Source organism: Hippoglossus hippoglossus, chromosome 13, assembly GCF_009819705.1.
Source record: "Hippoglossus hippoglossus isolate fHipHip1 chromosome 13, fHipHip1.pri, whole genome shotgun sequence".
NCBI lineage: Eukaryota > Metazoa > Chordata > Actinopteri > Pleuronectiformes > Pleuronectidae > Hippoglossus > Hippoglossus hippoglossus.
This window is the reverse complement of record NC_047163.1, coordinates 11,353,535-11,365,970: the sequence shown is the minus strand read 5'-3', so window position 1 is coordinate 11,365,970 and position 12,436 is coordinate 11,353,535. Positions and strand designations below refer to the sequence as shown.

The window sequence follows — 12,436 nt, the reverse complement described above, 5'->3', positions numbered from 1 at the left end:
AAAGGGGCTTTAAAATTTGTGAATGGGTGTTGGGGGGGGGGGGGGGGGGGGGGGGGGGGGGGGGGGGGTGGGGGGGGGGGGGGGGGGGGGGGGGGGGGGGGGGGGGGGGGGGGGGGGGGGGGGGGGGGGGGGGGGGTGGGGGTGGGGGGGGGGGGGGGGGGGGGGGGGGGGGGGGGGGGGGGGGGGGGTGGGGGGGGGGGGGGGGGGGGGGGGGGGGGGGGGGGGGGGGGGGGGGGGGGGGGGGGGGGGGGGGGGGGGGGGGGGGGGGGGGGGGGGGGGGGGGGGGGGGGGGGGGGGGGGGGGGGGGGGGGGGGGGGGGGGGGGGGGGGGGGGGGGGGGGGGGGGGGGGGGGGGGGGGGGGGGGGGGGGGGGGGGGGGGGGGGGGGGGGGGGGGGGGGGGGGGGGGGGGGGGGGGGGGGGGGGGGTCTCTAAGTACTTCAGTAAAGGACCAGAGGGACGAAGAGACAAAACACGGTTAAACAATGACATCTGGGGAAAATGCTCGTCCTGAAGCTTATATCTCTCTCGCCACAGCCTGATGATGCGGGTCTTTCATGATTTGTGTGATTTCTCCGCTCTTATCTGAGAGATGAAGAGCTCCACTGACTGATGTCAGTTACAGTTGGTGCTGCGGGGCAACATTAGTGCAGAGGTGAGTGGGACTGATGGAGTGAAGATAGACTCATTCTGTCCTTTGGTTGTAAATCTCTCTTTAATCACACACCAAATAATGGCCCCGGGGGGTTCAACAGAGGCAGAGAGTGGCCCAATAAAGCTGCCACATTGTGCCAACACTTCATCAGGCTGTGGGGCTTACTTGGTGTTATCGAATTGGTTAGTACAGTTGCTGTCATTCACATTTCACTATTGTTTTTTTGTCGTCATGCAAAAAAACCCTTAAAATTCCACCATATTGCTTTCCTGACACCAGCGTTTTTCTCAAGCTATCGACAAGATCAGATTTTCTGTGACAGAGTATTAGGGCCACTTACAGAGAAATAAATCATAATATTACAGAATCAAATCATAATTTAGGCTTTGTGTCATTGTCTAGAAACAATTAATTTGGTAATCAGGATTTTGAATCCAAAGGAGTGGAACATTCTCCTTGTTGCTTATTTACTTGAAATGTTTCCTTTTCCTCATTAAATTGCAACCTTATTTTTGTCATATTATAACTTATTTTCATTAAATTGCAACTTTATTCTTGTAATGTTATGACTTCTCGAAATTCAGAATATTTTTTGCCATATCTATCTCTACGTTATTTCTTGAGAAAAATGTCGAAAAAATAACTAAATTAGCAATGTTGAGAATTGTTAAAAATTGGTTCAGCAGTTTTTAGTGTTCCTTCTGAGAGACACAAGACAACAGCAACAACAACGACCTTAGAAATAATTGCTAACTGTTTGATAATGCTTTTCACCAGCTCCTGCAACACAGCTACTGTCATGTTGTCCTGACTGTGTGTGTGCGTCATGCTGTGTTGCAGGTCAGCGGTGGAGTGAGCATAACAGATAACATGAGCAGGGGGGGGGGGAGAGAGGAAAAAGACAAACAAGGTAATGAAGAAAGAGTGACAGTGGAAACAGAGCAACAAAGAGTGTGAACACAAAGAGATTGGACAGGGCCGCAGCAGGAATGTGCCGGCAGGTAGAGCAGGGGCCCAGGAAGCTGCTGGGAGACATGGGAACATTTGGAGAGTGGAACAATAGTGGCGGTGTGTGTGTGTGTGTGTGTGTGTGTGTGTGTGTGTGTGTGTGTGTGTGTGTGTGTGTGTGTGTGTGTGTGTGTTTGCATGTGTGGTTGGGTTAGGAGTTGGAGCGTAGCAGAGCTCAGGGGTAGATCGGTTTACCCACCAGCACCACTTACCTGCTCAGCACAACACTCACACTGGGCCCAGGCCTCAAAGGGAGTCACATCAATGGCCGCTATTCATATCAGCACAGGAATGTGTATGTACATTTGTGTGTGTGTCTGCACAGACGCGAGCTGTTGATTAATTGATGCATAGATAAGGTGTGGAGGAAATCTCACAGACTTTAGTCAGTTGCGTTCTAAAACAAACACTGATGTTTAAATGACGTGTGTGGTTTTTACAAACTCCAGGTAAAACTCTATCAAACCCTCCGCTCTTTAATTTCTCCAAATCACAGCGTGGATTAACACGTCTCCTGGCACAGGCACAAAGAGAAGATTATGCAAGAATGTGTTGTGGAGTTCTTCATCATACACAAACACCACATTTAAACTTGCGGGTAATGATGCTCGTGTACAGCTGTGCCCTGCGAGCGAGACGCTTCAGCCAATAATGCGAGGGGATTTGTTTTCCGGGATTTTCTTGAAGAAACAAGGGGGATTTTGGTGAACAACAGAAAGATATTATGTTTCTAATATTTGTCAGATTTGTAAGCAGAGCTGATTCAGATTTTCTTGTATGAGGGCAGCTGTTACTATACAACTAGTTTACTCTAGTTTCAAAATCCCCCTAAAGAATTTTTCTGCTTTGTGTCTTGTGCTCGTAAAACTCTCCAGATCGTTAAAATACAGAGAACTAAGATTTCAAAAACTGACATAAATAATGTGTTGAGCAGTTGAATGTGTTGAGCTGCTTGTATTTTCTTTTTTATACTTCTTTATTCCTTTATTCGACTGCGTTTCAAATGGAGGCGCTATCAACTTTGCAGCTTAAGATTGTCCTAGGACCATAATTTTTCACATTATAAAATATGATGCATTGATTCAAATACCACAATATATTTGCCCAATACCTACGGATTCCTGATGAATATTACCTAATCATGCATGCTTTAGTTGATAAATGAAATCCAAAAATCTTATGGAAATCCTTCCCAGAAAAGCAGCAGATCAATGTTCCTGATCAGCTGTTATATACTGTTTAATGTGTTGGTGTCCATACACTTTTGGCCATGTCTGTACTTTCTCTATGGCCTATACCAGAAGGAACTGTACACGTTCTCTTCTTCTGATTGAGATTAATTGAGACTCTGTGTGTGTGTGTGTGTGTGTGTGTGTGTGTGTGTGTGTGTGTGTGTGTGTGTGTGTGTGTGTGTGTATGTGCATCCAATGTGGCAGATGTTTGAGAGTAACTTGAACTGAGCTCCAGTTTTCTCCCAAGCGACAGACGACATGAGTCACAGTGACAAAAACAAGTGACCCACGGCAGCTGGGGGGACGTGGTATGTGTGTGTGTGTGTGTTTTTTTTTTCTTCATATATGTGCACGTGTAAGTGTGTTGCATACATGTGTGACATATGATAGTGCACGAGGCAGATGCCTGACACAGAGAGAGCCAGTTGTCTGGGATTCCCACGCTACATCTGAGGAGGATAAGGGATCGATCAGCGTTTAGTTTGAGTCTTGGCTTTCCTCCGAATCCTTCGATCAGGTGCAAGGAGCTCAAGAAATCTGAGTATCACAGTTGCACAAATGGAAAATCAATGCACTCCTCTCCTCATAAGTCAATGTGAAATGTCAGGATTTGAATTGGATGATCAGTCATGACCACAACGACAAAGAAAAAGAGAGTGATGAAGAGAGATGCAGCAAAAACCTTGAACATCTCAGATAATAGTGATAGTAGGTGGTCTCTGAGGCACCGCAGTGCTGAATCATGCTGTCCTGAGCACCCTGCTCCAACACAAACATCCAGTTACACCCCGGCGTCTGTCTCCCTGTTTGTGTGACACAGCCGTCAACACATGCTTGTGTTTGTGTTTCCGCGAATGCAGCGCTAGCTTGTCCCGTAAGAGGAGGTCACACTGCAAACAGGACGGTGCTGACGCAGTCTTTATATTCCAAACAGAGCACGGAAAGGACAGATCTGTTGAGATTATGTTGAGGGGGGGGGGGGGGGGGGGGGGCAGTGGGACAGTGAACACAAGAATAATTATCATTACAAATCTGAAAACTTACGGGCAGTATATTTTTCTCTAGATGACAGATACAGTTTTGGTCGATATCAGACACATGTCAGTGTCGGTGCCAAACATCAGCCTGAAGGATACGTAGGGCTGAGGGAATATTATTCAATTCGAGAAAACTTTATTTGTCCCTGGAGGGCAATTTTAATGATATATATAATAATTCTACATATTTGCCCTGCGATACACTAGAGACCTGTCCCGGGCGTACCCTCGTAACGTCAGCTGGGATTGGCTCCAGCCCCTGCGTGACATTCAAAGCATTAGCGGTATGAATGATGGATGGATAATATACACTGTGATTTATCAGCCTCCCATTGGCAGCTCCTCTGTCTGTCATCATATCTAAATCAGAGACTGTGCTTAAGGATGGACGACATGACTGCTCCCCAAAAGCGAAGCCAAAGAGTCTGGATCGCCCCCTTGTGGATGGCTGCAGTATAGGTCGTAAACCCAGCGTCCTCCATGTTAGTGGATGGGACATGGACCAAACTAAAAAGTCCAAGTACACGTCAAATACATTTTTCTCCAAGAGAACGCATGTATCAGTGGGACCTTGTAAAGCCGCTCCATTCCCGATCGCTTCTGTGCAGACTTTGGCTCCGAATGGGCAAGATGAATAAGCGTGAGCTCACTGGATTCTTCTGGTTTCCAGGCTAACTATTTTGTAAACAATAAATACAGCCGGACATTTCCCACTTTGATCTCTTCTCACTTTAGACAGAAGGGTGAAGTGTTGATATGACTTCACCCTGCTGCCACCGGGACCCCTGGCATCAACGAGATAAGAGCACAGAGCCAATGTGCTCAGTCAGATGCACAGTTTGTCCTATATAGACTTAAATCTGATATTTGGCATGAACACCGATATGTGGTTTAATCCCGGAGCTGTGGGATGAAGCTTTAAAATTGGATTTAAAGGGGTCTCTGCTCTCAGCATTGTGACATGTCCCTTATTTACCCAGCAGGGGTGTTTAATCTCTCTCCAGCCACCCCTTGCTCACACTGTCCTCTTCTCAAGAGAGTTGGGTGACAAATGTGAAAGAGTGACGACTTGTGTAAAGCTCGTCCAGACTGAGCTGGGCTAAATTTGAAAGTTTAGTCTGCAGCAGGATCAGCAGCCGACATGACGCCCGCACTCTGAAATTATCACCTCAGTCCCCTCAGCACGAATCTGTCCTTCCCCCATTCTTTTTTGGAGTCTCGTTTTTGTTTTTTGTACTGTAACGTCAGATGTGTCGTAAAACAGTGATTTGAGTCGGGTTACCAGCAGCCACCTGTTAAGCATTCAGGAGCCTCAATCAAATCACAATTTTATACCTGTTCACCTCAGAAAAGAAAGAAAAGTACATTTGTTAAAAGTTAGTTGCCAAAATATTATACAGTAGAGATTTAGACATTTTCTCAGGAACACCACACACATGTTGAGAGGCTAATGCTGTGTTTAACCCAAACGCAAAGTAAATTTCTCCGATGAAAAGATTATGTACAGAGTCAATGCAATGGATTAATTTGACGTTAATTTGACTAACTTGCGCCAGACGACTCGAGTGGCACGACACGATAGACGCAAAGACACAAAGTTCCTTTGGGATATCAAACCTACTTCAACACACTGCTGACCTTTTACGTTAGCTATACATGTCAATGAGAATGGTATAAAAATACATTTTACGAGTTTTTATTCATCATTATTTTAAGAGGTAGTAGGCGATATGTCATTGGAAAATAAAGTAATGGACAGTGGGACATCAAACCTACTTCCACACGTCCACACACTAAAGCCCATAGTGGGTGGGATTGTTTGATTATCTGTTTAGTGCACGATGAGAGACAGCCTTTCTTTAACAAGCATATTCTTTTTGAAGCCTACTAAGGCCGTTAGTGTTGAAGCAGACACTGATCACCTCACACCTCCTTGGGTCGCCCCCGTGTGTCACTGTGGTTATTCTTGACAGCATCTCACAGCACACACACACACACACACACACACACACACACACACACACACACACACACACACACACACACACACACACAAATAATATTTACGGTCCAGTTAATTTGTCCCTAGTCAGGTTGAGTTGAAAGTTGAAATGTGCCACCACATCTCTGTGGTCGCTCAGGTGTGCTGCATGTGTGTGTGAGAGTGTGTATATTGTGTGTGTCAGTGGGCTTAAATAAACATAAATGAGCATTGGCAGGGATTCCAGAGCTGCCTTTATGTCATGGTCCCATGATCACACTGACACACTGACACACAAGCCTCTCTGCTCTTATCTTTACCACTGGAAGGAAGGGGCTCCCTCTCTTCCATAGAACAAAGTCCACTGGGTTTACCACCATAACTCTTCAGAGGGAGAGAGAGTATGTGTGTGTGTGTGTGTGTGTGTGTGTGTGTGTGTGTGTGTGTGTGTGTGTGTGTGTGTGTGTGTGTGTGTGTGTGTGTGTGTGAGAGAGAGTGCTCTGACTTCCAGTAAATTACCATAGAGCGCTTCACAGCAGCAGCAGCTATGGTAAGCAGGTGTCCTTTGTTCGGCCTAATCCTCACAAACCTCTTAATGAGGGACTCTGACGTCAGAGCTGCTGAGGCACTGTCAAGGCTGAAGTGTTTATTTCACTGGGGACAGTTTTTACAGCCTGTATCTGTTTCACCAACACAAGATTTATACTCAGTTCTCTCTCCCCCGCTCACTGCTCTTCTCAACACCCAACTTTCCACACTGTTTTTTTAACTCTATCTCACCTCCCTCCCTTATCTGTCCTCTCTGCCTCCTCTCCTTCGCCTCCCCCCCTTGTATCCGATCCTCCTCTACCTCTCTGTCACACCCCTTTCCCGCCTCGAGCTCTGGGTGTCTTGCACCACTGTGCACATCATTTACTTTTTCTACATCCCCCTTGTTATGTCATACCCTCAGTCTGTAGCTCCGGGGCTTCTGTCAGTCAGCGGGCCATAAAGCAGCACTCATCCGACCCGGCCCTCTTTCCATCTGCTCATGGGCACACACGGTCATCACGCTGTTTTTCTGACATGTTTTTCGATATGTTGTTGGAGTAATAAGTTGTAAGTGGCTGCAGTCTGATGTCGGGTAAAGAGATGAGGCCTCATTTGCATCAGCCACCAAGTTTTGAATTGGCCGTTGGCTTTATATAACGCAGCAGCGTCATCCAGCAGCTTGTCAGCTCTGTTTATCTCACTATATTTATGTGTTGCAGGTTGTTCCTGGAGCCTGATTCACTCTCGAGCTTGCGGAGTCCGAAGCAGCTGTGAACACTGTTAATAGATAAAGGGAAGATACTGAGGACGTTTGACATTGTGTGAGAAATGATGTACAAATGTTGTTAAAAACACGTAGAGCACTGTATGTACAGCACGTCTGCTTTTGTCTGAAAAAAGTGTGGGTTGTTTTCCCATCAGTCAGTCCATTGTTCACTAGAGTGTGTGTGTGTGGATGAAGTTTGGGGTGGGTTATATAACGGGGGTGATGGAAGGACAGAGTAACGCATAAGGGCAGACTGAACGCCGTCTTTCCATGCAGCGACATGTTTGGATGAGAGAATGCCGCCTGTTGTTTATCTTGCTCCACAAGTCATCAGTAAAGCTCTTTGACAGAGACACAGATACGCTGTGTGTCGTTCGTCAACCTGCCGCTCACTCCTACCACTGACCCCTGCACCCGGGGCGCGTCCCACCTCCATTAAACAAGACAAAATGTCCATTCTCAAACCCGCACATACTGAGAATAATACTTTTTGTAAACAGCGTCCCACCCGTAACACGTGGGAGGGTCCTGTTTTTCTATGGTTTTTTGTTCCACAAACTCTCACATGTTCCACTGCCTGCCTGTATAATTTTAGATAACAGATTATGAGCCAGTTTGGCTGAATAGAGACACATTGTTAGTCACACAGACCTGGCTGGAGCGGCAGACAGTTACTGTGATGACAACACTGGTTAAACAGATGTCAGGTGCCACTTGGACGCAGGTTTTCCACGCAGACAGAACTCCAGCTCGACAATAACTCACTCAGTGGCAACATGATACTAATGACAACAATCAGGTTACTACGGCATCTGATACCGTGATGTACAATCTGACTTCATGCATGACTCTGACTGTAGAGTTATAAATGGTCAAGTGACAGGCCGTGGAAGCATGCACTCGTGTTTTCATGCGCCGTCATTTGGAGTATACCCCCTGACTGTGCAACATTTCTACTGTGTGTAGCCAGTCGCTGATTTCAGCCTGCGGGTCCAGAGTGATTCTATCTATAGGCCCACGAGACATCTGCAGCAGCTGGCCAAAGCAGTCACCAGGCAAACATTCATTTTAGGGAGCAGACAGATGCACAGAATGGCAGGACGTCCAAATGAGAGAGAAGGAGTAGACAGGATATTGTTCTGACTGGGGGAGACATGAGACGTGTGGAGAGGTAAAACCTACTGTTAAGGCAAACAGGGAAATGAATGAGATGGAGAATGAGCCGCAAATGAGATAATTCAATATAATTAAGCCAACTAAAAGGGGGAAGACAATGACAGGAGGTGTGTGGCACTTTTTGTTAAGAAATGCCCAGTGATAAATAAAGGAAAATTTTAATTAAAGGGAGGTGAAGCAGCACAGTGAACAAACATAAAGCACTACCAACGCAATCCTCACAATAACGTTCATACAGTGAATCTTGCAATGTTAAAGAACGTTATAATGAATTCCTGGATCCGCCCCTTCGTCCAGATCCATGCCAAAATGAAATGGCCTCCTTGGCCCATGTTCCATCCTTCCACTAAGATTCAAGAAAATCTGATCAATAGATCTTGTGTAATCCTGTAAACAAACAACAATCAAATCAACCAAAATAAACAAATAAACAAACAAATGGGCAAAACACAACGTGCTTGGCAAAGGTATCAACTTAAATCCAACGCAATTTTTCTCTTTAAACTACAGAAGAGCAGCTGGTTTATTGTGTAACCTCACAAACTAGTGTTTTTAAATGAAGAAGTGAGTCAATAATAATTATAGCTGGGATTTGATTCCATGCAGCACAGTGTCATTAGTTTCCCAGCCAATAGCAGGACACAGTAAATAAAGTCGGATCCGTTATACCTCAAAACATCATGGAAAAAATTACAAAAATAAAAAATGTAATATAGTATACAGATGTATAAATATATATATGGAATATATATCATTTTAAGAGACTGGCTATAGTATTAGAAATTTTGCCTGATAAACCTGACACACAATATTCAAGGACAAAGATATTGGTGAGTTGACAGTGAGAACATAGAATGACTGAAATTCAGAAAAAGAGACTGGAGAGATAAAAAGAAAGAGAAAAGAAACGGGAAGATAAGAAGAAAGTGAAAGAACTGAACAAAGATGGAGAAAGATGGATGGATTTTGTGATGGCCAGGAATGTTGTGAATGATGTGTGATTACAGAACAGTTGTTCATGCTGGGTTGAAACAGGCCGAGTTGTGTGTGAGCTGGGATTGGCGAACCGGCCTCGGGGACCTTTCCCTGCGCTTCACTCAAGCAAGTGACAAGCGTCCAGCCAGTGTGTGTGACAGCACAACACTGTAACACTGCATCGTGCACACTGTGTTCCTGTTGTCGCTGCTGTGGTGAGGAGGAATGTGCATTTGTATTTCAGTGCTTCAAGAGCAGGAAGATGTACAAGTTACTGTCCTGAGCCTCAGTCAGTCTGGGAAACATACAGATGTTTAATCCAGTTTTCTAATCCAGGGCTCAGACGCCAGATCATGTAGTTTTCATTTTCAGAAACACACAGGACATGGAAGTAGATTCTGTGTCAGTGAACCAGGTCCGTGGTAGATGGATCATCTCCAACTCCCACATGTCCCAGTCTTTGTCGGGCACACAGGCAAACACATAATCCTCTCTCAGACGTGCATGATGAGCCGAGGATAAGACAAAACAAATTAAAATGCTGACAACGAAATACTATAAAGTACATTCTAAAAGCTATAATAACAATCAAAACCATATTCAAAAATAGTACAACAAACAGAAAGGAATAAAGGTCAATTAAATGGGACACGAAGATGATACATATCCAATGTCTGAGTTTGTTGCTCCAGACATTTTCCAGCTCCCTCATAAAATGTCTGGAAATTGTCAGAGTGGTAAGGATACAGCCGGGACGTGGGTGTGTTGATGACGTTTCAAATGATAGACGCAAAACCGAAGACAACAAACAGAATACAAATATCTCAGGATGAAAAACAGGAGCCACACACGTGAAGATGTTAACTTGGAAAGACGACAAGTTTCGAGAGCTTTTTGACAATAAGGGCCGACGTCGATGTTGATGTGATGTAAACAGAAGCATGTGACTTCCACAGTGGAATTTGTACATCATGTCCGACTCCTGCTGCTCTACCCAGTTCCCCCTCACCTGATTGTTGTAAACGTGTCTGACTTGGACAATAACCTGCTGCGTCATATGTGAAAGCAAATCAGAAAATGTCCAGACCCCATTATAGAGACATTTTACAGAGTTAATGTCTGAAAACCACTGTAGAAACCCAAAAGCACAATGAACTCACTGGTTGACAGAGAGAGTGGTTGTTCCTCCATGTCCTCCCTTGGCCCGCAGCTCTGAGACGCCATGGTTCTATATTTCAAAGGCCAAGGTCAGAGCGGCCCGCATTCACCAGGAAGTTACAGAGTAATGAGAGCAATTAGGAGGCTGCTGCAAGGAGGTATTCAATCTCTATCCTCCTCCGTCTCACCCTCTCTGTCTCCATCCCTCGCTCAAATCCCACCAGGGATAAAGCCCCACTTTGTCCTCGGAAATGATTCCACATTTTTACTAAAACCCTAAAAACAATAAATACAGCTTCTCCTTGAAGTTTGGCTGTTGGCCGTGGTTGTCATGTGACTCTTTTCCCACAGCCGGGCAAAATGGCACTGCTTTCCATTCACTCTCATTTTTACTCACATCACACTCCCTCACTGTCGGCTCTGCTCCGTCTCTCCCTCCCCTCGGTCTCTCCCAGACCTTACCTCCCTCTGTCCTTGTCTCTCTGTGGTTCACTCCCATCGGCTTGGTGTCCCATGTGAGAGATCACACCACACACACACACACACACACACACACACACACACACACACACACACACACACACACACACACACACACACACCATTAACCGCCATGTGTGTTCAACCTTGAGTGAGACAATGAACTTCAGTCACTTCATCAACCACAAGTAAAATACTAACAAAGCAGTACATGGACTTCTATTCAAATATTTCTACCATAGTAAAAATGTGAGTGTTATGAGCCAAATATACTTAAAGTATTAAAATTAAAAGAATTTGACATACATTTTATAGCAAAATGATCACTGTCATATTATTTTCATTGTATATGATAATATTCTAGAAATTACTTTATTGATTCATTAGGGGAAAAAAATCATCAACATTTTCTTTTCCAATTTTCTGCCAAGAAATTGATCCGTACAAAAGTAAAAGCAACAACGTTGGGGAATTATCCATTAACTTCATGATCCTTTTATTATCCAATTATGTCCGGGTTTGGTTAGGTGTTGGGTTGATGTAACTTCCTGAAGTCTTGTCATCTCAGTGAACTGCTCATTAGAGTCTCTAATGGAGAGGGGATCAATTCAATCCCATTTAAAGCCTGTTTAAAAAAGGTAGCAACAAATGATCCCTAATTACACTATGTTAAAAGTTATGTAGAGAATGCAAAACATAATTAACCCATTAGCAAAACAGGAACACAAATAAAGTGAGGTTAATGCTGATAAATTCTTTGATAATCCTACTTTCCTACTAAAGCACTTTGAGTGGTCATCAAGACTAGAAAAAGTGCTACATAAATAAATAAGTAAAGAATATAAATACTATTCTCAATATTCGTTCAAATCCTTATCTGCAAAGTAACAATAATTGTCAGATAAATGTAGGGGATTAAAAGTACAATTCTTCCCTATGTAAAGGCAATAGAGTAGAGGAAAATAAAAATGTATTAAAACCTGTTTAACTCAACACAACTTCACTAATACCAGAGTAAATGTGATCGAATCCCTTCCACAACTGTCCTCAATGCATCCTGGAGCTTCAGCTGCAAAAGCTGTAAAAAGTGAATTAAACTGGACTAAACCAGAACTAAAAACTAAACCAGAGAACTAAAAAGAACACAATCCAAAGATTTCACAATATTAGCATCTGGACCTAAGGTAATCCAGTGAAGTGGTAATTCTTCCATTACCAGACCAACACATGAAGTTATCTAACTGTATGGACTCCTGCAGCAGGTCTTTGTCCTCATTCTTCTGGTGGTGAAAGCAGCTTTACTGCTGACACACACCAGACCACGTTCCCAACATGTCCCGACCCTCTCCCTGTTCACAACAACTCAGCTCTTCCTGGTCGTTTGCTGGCTGATGCTCTGCAGCCCAACAAAGAAAAGGATCAACAGTCCAACCTGAAATG

At 44.6% G+C, this 12,436-nt stretch overlaps 1 long non-coding RNA gene across 1 annotated transcript in view; it reads left to right on the top strand.

Moving 5' to 3' along the window:
• The first annotated feature begins 1,626 nt into the window (after positions 1 to 1,626).
• Positions 1,627 to 12,436, top strand: part of LOC117773199 — a 25,933-nt gene continuing 15,123 nt past the window's right edge. Inside the window, exons 1-2 of the long non-coding RNA XR_004615875.1 lie at positions 1,627 to 1,770; positions 7,248 to 7,250. This is a non-coding gene — a long non-coding RNA (uncharacterized LOC117773199). The remainder of the gene's footprint in view (positions 1,771 to 7,247; positions 7,251 to 12,436) is intronic.